Below are 13,242 nucleotides of genomic sequence, written 5' to 3' on the forward strand. Positions count from 1 at the left end.
CAGTACTGTAAATGAAGTACATTCACACTGTTCGACCTGTATATATAATTAGTGTCATTAAGTGAAGCTGTACACTGTGTTCAGGTCCTACACAAAAACTTCAACACGTTTATTCCCCCCACATATTGACATGTTCAGGTCTTAACTTGTTCAGGTTTGTGTCTAACTTTGAAATATATCATAGTAAGGTTTCCTATTTTGTTATTAGCGTTTAATGGGGATGCATGTGTATGTGCGCATGTGTGTGGTGTGTGTGTGTGTGGGGGGGGGGGGGGGGGGGGGGGGGGGGGATAAAAGCTATTTTAGAAGTATAAATAGATTAATTTGTGTGGGGGTCGGGATTGGGGTGGAATGGTAACTGAATCAGATTAGGTGTCTTTCGTAGTAATCACATATACGTTCATTGTCAGCTTCCTGTATGAGAGAAATACTATTAGTTATACAACAACAAGACATTTATGAATGAACACATAATGTATACAACCCTAGCTGCTTGTGAGGCCCTTAAAGGTCAACAGCCACATTACCAGCTCATCTTACCATGTATGTCTGAGTGAACATATTTCAATCAAAGTCACTTGCCTTAGGAGACAACACACGTGCTACATGTGTTTCTGTGAGCGGCCGTGCCGATGCGGCAGAAACTCTCAAGAGTCAACCTGATGAACGCGGTCACCCATGCAACTCCTCTCCGCCTCTTAACTAAAATTGCTGCCTCTGCTTTGAGCAAAGGAGAATGGAGTCACTGCACATTAGAATGCATTTTGTATCACGCTATCAATATCAATCCGCGTGGAACAATTAAATAATGAAACAAAATCATACGCTACCATCGTGACTAATGTCAAACTTAAATCATTTCACTTTGTCACATTCAATTAAATGGTAATCTGTATGTACATATTGATGAGCTAAAACCTGATGGGGCATAGAGCTATCCGCCCACTGTATTGTCACACAGAGAATGCTTTGATATTTGGTAAATACCGCGTTCATTAATGTTTGCTATCGGTCATTTAAGGATAGAAAGAATGTAGGACTATCGAGCTCATATTGGGACCAAGAGAGCCGTGCATTGTTTGAAAGCACTGACCGTTCGGGTGTTTAATCTCCATGTGTGTTGATCGATGTGTTGTAAACAGAAACTATAACAATCAAACATATATCGATATTACCAGGAAAGATCCTGAACACTGATGCGTCCAGTGATTATATTAACTTGAGTATAGATGAAGTAAAACCCTATTAATCCGGATCGAAACGTTTCCAGTGATCCGGATAAACAAAGTTAGGGTTTAACAAATCATTATTTCCGAATTATCTCCTTTGAATATCTTTTGACGTTTCCAACAGTAGAAGTCCGAAAAGTAGGGTGTCCGTATTACCGAGGTTTCACTGTATATGTTGTTGTTTTTAGTCATTGATTGTGTAATCTAATTACGCATGCACAGATACCACTAATCTCACATGTACCTAATAAAATCATAGTTACATCTCGCGAAAACAATATAACTCTTAGAAAAATAAATACAATTATGTATATTTATCCACTGAAATGATAACAGAGGGTAAAGTCACGAAGTACTAGTCATGCCAACTTGGTAAAAGTGTTGGATTATGCTAAGTTTCTGAATATGCGTAAATATGATCGTATGGTGATATGCATTTCATTTGTGTTCTCTGCCTCGTCGTCTCAGACGCTGAATGAACAATGAACCTGGATGCTGTCATGGCACTCACCGCCATATTGTGCTTCTCCAATCATATTTGGAATAATATTCATAACGAGTAAACTAATTGATTGTCATCACGATTAAGCATGTGTTAATGTCAAACCAGAAGGATTTTAATCGAATTCAACTCTTTCTATCGCGAATGCTCCATATGAAACTTAATCATATTTGCTGTTACCAGATCATTTACGTTAGTTAATAATTTATCTTTCCACCCACGAGCAAAGAGCGAAGTACACCGAGTCCGATCGATTAAAACAGCTTTGAGCAGATAGCATTTCCCTCAGTGAACAAAAGACGCAGGCTTTTAATGAAGACGTCAGAAATCTAAATGCCACGTTTTCTAGCGTAAATCATGGGGCCACTGATCACTGACCCGATGGTAATTTGCGCTGGAAACGTCGTCATTATTAATTTTGCTTCGCAAATGCAACGATATTTAAATATATAATCATTGTCTTAGGATAACAGAAACCCCACTTATTATTCATTGTGCCCATATATTAATCATTCAGACGTTGACGTGCTCTAATTTCATTGTGGCACCATCAATACCTTATTGTTAATCGAGCATGTTGAGCTTAACGGTAAAGTATGTATGAGTGAGAGGATGTATACAACGGCGTATCAGCCTTAATGTAGGAGGTACGCCACGAGCAAATATCAGAGCCAGTGCAGTGTATATTCCGGGATCAGTATGCGCGAAAGGGTCACCCTGTATATATTGGTGTCTTCAGGCAGTACAGCCCAGACAGAAAATGGGACATCTCCCAGTCAGTGCTGCCTGGTCGAGCACACCGAAATCTTCCCCGGGGATGTGCTTTCTCCCAAACAATGCAGCCGCCTGCATTATCCTCATTGTGAGAAGAGCTGTATTTTCGGTTGGAAATCTGGGCACTCTCTATGAGGTCAGGAGGTACCAAATCTAAGGCACCGAAAACAATTGGAGGCCGGACAAATTCAAACCCATATTCATTGAGATACGTGCACCAATCTTGTTTGTCACCTTTCTATCAAAAAGAACAGAAAATTCAATAATATATATTCTGTTGGGATGACACGAGGGCTGGTGGGCTCTGGGTTTGCATCTGAGGAGGATATCCATGTTGACTAACACTAACACTAACACTACCACTAACAAACTATCCTAAAAATGTTTTTATCATACAATATATTTCAACTGATATGAATCAGATTACTCTTCGAATTCGTTCGAATAACATTTTTGTTATTTTATAATTTCATTTATGCGGTTGAGTTGTGATGGTATCATATGACATCACAGTTGAAGTCTACCGAATAATAGCTAATACTAATCAATGATGAATCTCCTAATTGATTTATGTCATTCACTAATTATGAACTTCAATGAATTCACTGCATAATGTCATAACACTTCCACTTGGCTTGGAGAAATGACGTTCTCAGAACCGCTTGTACATACGATGCCCGTTTTAAACGTTGACAGTTAACATCATTAAGATAATAATATGCAGTGATGTTGATAGAATGGCTGCCTGTCGCCGCAGTCGTGACAGAGAGAAAACGTTCTCTAAACCGATTAAGTCTGTCGGATCTCCAGCAGGGCGACTCTACGTTCCTGAGTTACAGACGGTATAGCGACCTTATCTGATTGGATTTCCAGAGAGCCAGCGGCTTAACTTTGTCCTCTGATGGAATTGCTACTTGCAGCACCTTACTCTATAAAGATCCTTCCCCCTCAATGTCGTTGACTTAAAAGCTCAGTGTAAAATACGATGTTCGAGTTATTTGCTTAGAACGTCAGCTTGGATGAGGACACAAATGTTTGCTTCTATGGGTCCTACCCCGAGTCTACACAGATGTAATTTGCTTTTCGGAAACTAATTTTCTCCCGATTTTCCAACTAATTGGATCTATGCCATTCGAGTGTTAAGTCTCCCCGTCACGCGAATATAAACAGCAAAATAAAGAGGACGTATTAGTTTTGAAATAAAATAGACGGAAGGTAAACAAGGATATGACAATATTTTAAGAGGCGTTATCTTCGCGCTAGTCTGTGACTAAATCCAACATTATCCGATTTTCATTTGATCTCTGTAATCGTTGGACGTGCTCATTCCTGGCAAGCAGGAGGGTCCATGTATTTTGAATATTTTTTGTTAAATACGTAACAATATAATAAAGATAATTTCAAGACAACCTAATGCTGTACAAGCTAATAAGCTATAATAATTTATATAATAATAAGCCAGTCAAGTACTTATATACTACTCACCTATAATTCCAAAAGACAATCGAGTATATATTTGATCATCAACTTTTTCATGCGACAATCTAATACTTATACGATAATATTTGTTTCATAATCTAAGCAAGTACTGTAGGATAATAAACTATTTCATAAGTTAATCAAGTACTTTTATGATGATAAACTATTTCATAAGCCAATCAAGTACTCATATGATCATCAATCATTTAATAAGTCAAAAATTGTGAAAATCAACTATTTTATAAGACAATCAAATACTTATGAGATAACCAACTATTTTCTAAGACAAACAGCAACTTTCAATATATTTCCCACATGGAACGACAATTGAGTATTTCCCAAGAAAACCAAGTCTTCCAAATGACGACAAAATGAAGCATGTTAGAACAAATAAAATCAATTACTTTATGTAACGGTAAACATCCACTCATTAACATGAACGACTTGACAAGGCAAACCATCCTGGACAGGATAACCCACATACATTGCAAGACAACCAAACACTTTACAAGAACATAAAGGACTCTCAAAAGCAATTAAATAATTTACAACATATTCAAGTATTTTATCATGCATTCAATTTTAATCAATATCTCCAGATATAAATAATGTACTACAAGTGCAATATAAAACATATCAAAGGATGATCGATTACTTTACAAGGCAATCAAGAACTTTCAGAAAACAATGATGGCAGAATTTCTGTCGATACATCATAAGTTCGAGCAAGTGTGTTCTCAAGTATCGGCAGCCGTGTTCAGACTTGATCTACCATTGTTGATTTATCTGTGAATCGGAGGTAGACTGTCAGTGTATGTTAATCCATCATATATACAAAGAGTGTATCGACATGAGTAGATGTTGTAAGTTAAACTGCATGAACGAGATAGTTACCGCGATATTGCTAAAATAAGCTCTAAACCATATTCACCCACTCACTCACTCAACCTAGTCCTATTGTTGGTGGTTTGTCCTGCTTAGAATTATAGAATGGGCGCACTATCGCCATAACTAACACATTCTAATACATATATCAGTTAGGATTCCAACCATTTTTCGACAGGGTTACAGCGAATGAACATCACATATCTTAAGTATGTTGTCAGTCGATCTCTGGTCCTAGGCGTGGCGATCGTACTCTAGATTAGGCTGCCACTCAGCCACCGACATGGATGAAAAATGATCCACACGGACATGCGATTACCTGTTAACTTTTTAAAATTCCATTGCTATTTCCTAAATGTCATGTTTTCGAGTTGAAGCCAGTTACAACAATATGCAGCTTCCTATCCAATTTGGTCGCTCTTACACAGGCGTTTATAAAGACGTGTCCAAACTATCTCTATGTCACACGCAGCAGAAGTTACCATTTACCTCCAACACCTCAACAGAACACAAGTCTGGGGTTTGACTGTTTAACATTTACCGGAATAAACACCTGTTCTCGAGGTATCTCACGAAGGTGTTCATCAACACAAGAGCATGTCGACATCGTTAATTATTCATTCAATGTATGCAATGAAGGAGCTAGATCTTCACCAGGGAACTCCAATGTGACACCTCACATAGATATCTAATGGTGGATAAGACGTTATATGTCTAGAACTTGCCGCTCACTGTTATTTCACTTCTTAAGCCCTTTCCAATGTATTGATACACAACATTTATATGAAATGTGTAAAGGTGATAGAAAGATTGACTTTACTGTGAAACTGGTCCGAACTTCGGTTTTCTGGAAACACAGTAGCCTCCGCATTATCCTAGGTTCGCTGTATATTTCACCAGAATATGCGGACAGACATCAGCGCACTGGCATAACATAACGCAGTCTTTAAAGAATACTCATCCTTATAGTGTAAGGTGTTTGCAAAAACCCGATTGAGGTGAAGTCAAAGGGGGTTTTAACTCTGCGTTCAACATTATTGCACTTATGCATGTATTCTGCGCGCGCGTGTGTATGGCTGCTTGTACTAGTCCGAAATAATGCCGGTTGTATAGTGCTAGACCACTGATATACCATGCCGCATTTTAACATGGATACCCCGCTCTGACACAGTATACTGACTTCGAGTCGACCAATCCTTATTTTATCCCCTCAGTGCCGAGTGCCAGCGTAACAACACGTACTATCTTTTAACGTCGTTTGGTATGACACTCTCCAGGCAGAGTGGTTGTCTTACTAAACCGAAAAAGAGTGAATAATTATAGTTTTACCCACTTTCAGCAATGTTATAGCAATATGTCGACGAGGAACAATTTGGTCCTCACATATTTCTCTCGTGATGGAAATCGAACCCGTTTCTTCGGCAAGATGAACCAACTCATTCGGTAACCTACTTCATTGACCATGAGATTTCATGAACGGAGTTGTATATCATGCTGAACTATTAAGATATCTTAGAGATCACATCGCCACAAAAATCTTCAAGTAGTCAGTTCAAACAACGCATGCAATGGTCTATACATCATTAAAAACGAATCAATAGTCCGACGGTGCAGCGTCGCGTGATAAGACATATGCAAATCACTTATAAATTTTACCATTGTACCTTTAACCGTGCACGATGTACAGAGTTCTGTGACATCCCGGTGTTCCTGACGGGTCTTCACAGTCTTCTGCTGACTGGGCAATTTAAGTGTTGGGCAGAACAGATGTTCAGACTGCAGATGTCTGTAGTAATTAGCCTCTCAGAATATCACGTCTTCACTTAATCAAATCAAGCTGACCTAGAATGATGTATTTGGATCATCGCTATACGAACATAGTTACCAGCTGAATACCCTCTCGCTTCAATCAGACAACCCTTCACGATCGTGAAACCATCGCGCCGTAATGTCACCGATGGTCAACGAGCAACGTAGCATGGACAAATATTTATAAAAACATAAAATTATGAATGTATGGATGAATGGAACAGGTATTATATTCGAGTAAACACACTCACGTGCGTGGGTAGATATTATAGATACATCCTTGTCATAACTGTATATTTATAACCGTTTGTAAATTGCTTCTACATTTTCCCAACATGTATGGATATGTTTCTGATGTCGGCTGAATGCATTTGTCTTATTCTACGTTATAAATGACGTTGTACTCACAACGGCGGCTGAATTTTGTTTTTACATTATACAAATATGTAACCGCAGATCTTATTGATACAGATTTATTTACAACCGCGAATGATTTTATACATGCACGGAATATTCAGAGAAGAATCGTTTATTAATGTTTTAAACTGTTTATTACTACCTAAACAATTATATGACTGTATATAACTCAGACAGGAGAGTTTATGAAATGAACACGTTATTTTTATTGTGATCACCCTGATTTCATATGGTAATTACAACCAAGCTCCATTATCGTCTACACTAAGGGTGAATGTATGGATTATTACAATACAAAAGCATAATGTAGCTAGAAGTATAATAGGTGAGTAGATTAGATTTGAATATAATTGTCCTCAAGTTCTACATGTGGTAATAGTTTATTAAGTATGACCGTGTTGCGAGTATGACACTAATGTACGTTAGGTGTAACACATTTGGACGTACCATAAACAAGATGTAGTGAGAGGTATTACATAACAGGACGTATCCTAAACAAGATGTAGTGAGAGGTATTACACAATAGGACGTACCCTAAACAAGATGTAGTGAGGTGTATTACACAATAGGACGTACCCTCAACAAGAATGAGTGAGAAGCATTACATAACAGGACGTATCCTGAACAAGATGTAGTGAGAGGTATTACGCAATAGGACGTACCCTAAACAAGATGTAGTGAGAGGTATTAAGCAATAGGACGTACCCTAAACAAGAATGAGTGAGAAGCATTACATAACAGGACGTATCCTAAACAAGATGAAGTGAGAATGATATCACAATTGGACGTACCATAAACACGATGTAGCGAGAGGTTTTATACAATAGGACGTACTCTAAACAAGATGTAGTGAAAGGTATTATATAACAGGACATATCCTAAACAAGATGTAGTGAGAGATATTACACAATAGGACGTACCCTAAACAAGATGTAGCGAGAGGTATTCCACAATAGGATGTATCCTAAACAAGATGTAGTGAGAGGTATTACACAATAGGACGTATCCTGAACAAGATGTAGCGAGAGGTATTCCACAATAGGATGTATCCTAAACAAGATGTAGTGAGAGATATTACACAATAGGACGTCCCCTAAACAATATGTAGCGAGAGGTACATGTATTCCACAATAGGATGTATCCTAAACAAGATGTAGTGAGAGTTACATGTATTCGACAATAGGACGTATCCTAAACAAGATGTAGTGAAAGGTATTACATAACAGTACGTATCCTGAACAAGATGTAGCAAGAGGTATTCCACAATAGGACGTATCCTAAACAAGATGTAGTGAGAGATATTACACAATAGGACGTATCCTAAACAAGATGTAGCGAGAGGTATTCCACAATAGGATGTATCCTAAACAAGATGTAGTGAGAGATATTACACAATAGGACGTCCCCTAAACAATATGTAGCGAGAGGTACATGTATTCCACAATAGGATGTATCCTAAACAAGATGTAGTGAGAGGTACATGTATTCGACAATAGGACGTATCCTAAACAAGATGTAGTGAGAGGTATTACTAAATAGGACGTATCCTGAACAAGATGTAGTGAGAGGTATTCCACAATAGGACGTACCATAAACAAGATGTAGTGAGAGGTATTACATAACAGGACGTATCCTAAACAAGATGTAGTGAGGTGTATTACACAATAGGACGTACTCTAAACAAGATGTAATGAGGTGTATTACACAATAGGACGTATTCTAAACAAGATGTAGTGAAAGGTATTACACAATAGGACGTATCCTAAACAAGATGTAGTGAGTGGTATTACATAATAGGACGTATCCTAAACAAGATGTAGTGAGGTATTCCACAATAGGACGTACCATAAACAAGATGTAGTGAGAGGTATTACATAACAGGACGTATCCTAAACAAGATGTAGTGAGATGTATTACACAATAGGACGTATCCTAAACAAGATGTAGTGAGATGTGTTACACAATAGGACGTCCCCTAAACAAGATGTAGTGAAAGGTATTACATAACAGTACGTATCCTAAACAAGATGTAGCGAGAGGTATTCCACAATAGGACGTATCCTAAACAAGATGTAGTGAGAGATATTACACAATAGGACGTATCCTAAACAAGATGTAGCGAGAGGTATTCCACAATAGGATGTATCCTAAACAAGATGTAGTGAGAGATGTTACACAATAGGACGTCCCCTAAACAATATGTAGCGAGAGGTACATGTATTCCACAATAGGATGTATCCTAAACAAGATGTAGTGAGAGGTACATGTATTCGACAATAGGACGTATCCTAAACAAGATGTAGTGAGAGGTATTACTAAATAGGACGTATCCTAAGTAGGAGTCTTGTAGGAGGTACGTCCAATGATTTCATAGCTATTATAATTTTTTTTTTAGATATCCACACATGCCCCAACTGGACGTACCTTCTTCAAGATATGGTTAGAGGCATGACACAACTGGACGTGCCTTCTACAAGATATAGTTAGGGGCATAACACAACTGGACGTACCTTCCACAAGATATAGTTAGAGAGATGACACAACTGGATGTACCTTCGACAAGATTTAGTTAGAGACATGACACAACTGGACGTACCTTCTACAAGATACAGTAAGAGGTATGACACAACTGGACGTACCTTCTTCAAGATATAGTTAGAGACATGACACAACTGGACGTACCTTCTACAAGATACAGTTAGAGGTATGACACAACTGGACGTACCTTCTACAAGATATAGTTAGGGGCATGACACAACTGGACGTACCTTCTTCAAGATACAGTTAGAGGTATGACACAACTGGACGTACTTTCTACACGATATAGTTAGAGACATGATACAATTGGACGTACCTTCTACAAGATATATTTAGGGGCATAACACAACTGGACGTACTTTCTACAAGATATAGTTAGAGGTATGACACAACTGGATGTACCTTCTACAAGATACAGTTAGATGTATGACACAACTGGACGTACCTTCTACAAGATACAGTTAGAGGTATGACACAACTGGACGTACCTTCTTCAAGATATAGTTAGAGACATGACACAACTGGACGTACCTTCTACAAGATACAGTTAGAGACACGACACAACTGGACGTACCTTCTACAAGATACAGTTAGAGGCATGACACAACTGGACGTACCTTCTGCAAGATATAGTTAGTGACATGACCCAACTGGACGTACCTTCTTCAAGATGTAGTTAGAGGTGATGTTAAATTGGGTTTAAGGTCGCGTTGAAAATGATAGCACTTATATAGCGACATACATTCGTTGTAGCTGTTTGTAAGACGTTGTGAGAGGGCACAGTTGGAGGTGCAATGTCATTCACGAAGCCGTTATGAGATTTGTACCCCGGTTAGAAGTACATTCTGTCACGCGTTGTGTGATGTTGGGCAGAATTAGAGTACATTCTGTAAGAGGTAGCTTGAGGGATGACGCCATTGGAAGTACATTCTTTGAGACGTAGTTGGATGGGTGACACCGCTGGAAGTAATGTTCTATAAGGCGCAGTTGGATGTGTGACACCATTGAATTACATTCTTTAAGGCGTAGCTGGATGTGTGACACCATTGAATTACATTCTTTAAGGCGTAGTTGGATGTGTGACACCATTGGAAGTGCATTCTTTAAGACATGGTTAGATGTATGATATAATTTATTTTATCCTCAACTTGTCAGAGTGATATATAGTAACTGTGGCAGAAACCTATCTGTAACAGCACCCTGTCGGTGTTGCTGAGGAAGAAATTACCTATTAACCCTGGGGCAACATTATTCCCGCAGAAGCCTGTAAACTCCTTATGGTCACTGTTTCTCCCTAATGACCACTGTTGTCCGGCGACTCACTGCCCTCACACAGTGGATGATAGAATTACAGCAGAAAAGGTCTGCGATGGATCGGAATAATTCATGTTTGGAGGCGTTGAAGGGGACAGTTCAGTAACATGTGGAAATGCCATCGCTTAATGACAATGTTGCACCGCAATGTGATTATTAGAGTAACGTTTGAAATATGTCCAGTTTGCTTCAGTTTGAATGATATACTTTTAGGGTCAGTTTAACACACTATAATACTTTAAACATGCAATTACAGTTGTTGAAACAGTATTGCAATAGTATCATAGTGTTCACTTAAGCATGCTCGTATATAGTCAGTGAGTGATTATAGTTTTTGCGCCGCTTTTAGCAATATTCCAGCAATATCATGGTGGGAAACACCAGAAATAAGCTTACCACATTGTATTCAACTTTAGCATATATGATATTATTGTGAAATATTCCTACCCCAGGTTTACCCACTTCAACCAGGAACTGACTAATACCAATTCCATTAAGTCTCAAACGCACTCACGCATTCACGCACTCACGCATTCACACGGATTTCTGCAATTATGTTTGATCTCTTCCTCTCTGTATATAATCTCTATCCAGACTCCATTTTCAGAATTATTGTCTTGTATAATTGACATACATTAAGTGGCACCAGTATGGCTCCATGTTGACAATATGACTGCGATTGCCTCATAAGTCCATGTGCCTTCCAGCCTTCCGATGTCGTGGCTGTATTCGACATTATGTCAAACCATACGCGTTTGCCATATCCTTGGTACATAAGAAGGAAATGAAATTTCACAACACATTAAGGAGGCTGGCTATTTTGACTGTTTTATAACATAAACATTATGAACGCGCCCTGAAAGCAATAATAATGGGTGATTCTAGCAAAAGAATGGCGAAACGACAAAGTTCATACCAGAAATGTATTTTGCATGACCAACAGCAATGCTTCGAAAATTCGATATTCGTCAAACACATATGGATGGGTATAGAATATAAATTGTCCTGCGTTCCTTTGTTGAAAAAACGAAGAAACTTTCACTCTTCATTCTGTCGTATTCACACAAATTCATTGAATGCGATATATGTTCAGAAATATCTACTGTAGTGCTTTGCAATGCCCCGTGTGACAGCCACACGGTCGTCTCACTCCTTTGTTCCATAGATAGTCCTCAACGTGTTATCAAAGTCTAACTAACCCGAATAATGTCGAACACTTGTCTGGCAGGGTGTGTCCCTGTCATAGAGTAAGGCTAATGAATATCTCAGAACACACATTAATCCTGACGTGCTCCATGTGATTGTGCATACGTTTTCTGCTATGCATCTGTTCTGGTCAAACTGTCTGCTTGGTGTATGCTATTATCATGGCAACCACGTACTTGAAGTAAAATACCGTCCACAATGTGATTAGGTGTACTGGTCAGAATACCATTTAGACGCTAAAACGAGTTATGGATTTTTCTGCAACCCTTTGTTAGAAGTCTTGAAATCTTATATCGTGGCAGCATTATGCAGACACTATCTTGAGATAATGCTTATATTTGAAACAAAATGTCACAACGTCATCCTGTCATATTTCAAAGTCTTCTGGCACTATCAACGGTACTGAATACAGACAAAACATCTCCATAACTTAGCGCCACATTGTGTCGGTGTCAAGTTTCAAATACCTTTTTCTGTTTGTGAATGTCTTGTTATTTCTAAAAGCAGATACAAACGCCTGAGAGTCATATGACATCTTGAAGACGACATATATAACTTATATTGCTATCTGTCATGTCATGCATCACAACAGACTAACTGTGAACACTTACGAAAACATTGGTTGAGCTGTTGGTATTGCTGGTACGCGAAAACATCGGTTGACCTGTCGGATCATGTATCCATCATGAAAAGCACTGCTTTGCTTTTCCGAATCCTGTTACGGATTCAAGTTTCAAACTTATTCATACACATGGGCAGCAGGCGAATATGCATGATTCTACTCCAGAAATAACAGCATAATGAAGACCACTTGGCAAAAATCAATAAAAACTAGCTGGAGGGTGTTTAATATAATATATTTAATTAGGTTTAATGTATGCGGCGACATGTGACACCTGAAACAGGTTAACCAATGTTTTGTGTGAACTTGTAACATTCCTGCAAGTTTGACCGACGTTTTCTGTGAACTAGTCACCTTCATACAAGTTTGACCGACGCTTTCTGTGAACGAGTAACCTTCATACATGTTTGACCGACGTTTTCTCTGAACTAGTAACATTCCTGCTACTTTGACCGACGTTTTCTGTG

This window comes from Haliotis cracherodii, unplaced genomic scaffold, assembly GCF_022045235.1.
Source record: "Haliotis cracherodii isolate W230 unplaced genomic scaffold, xgHalCrac1.p SCAF_3, whole genome shotgun sequence".
In the NCBI taxonomy this organism is placed as follows: Eukaryota; Metazoa; Mollusca; class Gastropoda; order Lepetellida; family Haliotidae; genus Haliotis; species Haliotis cracherodii.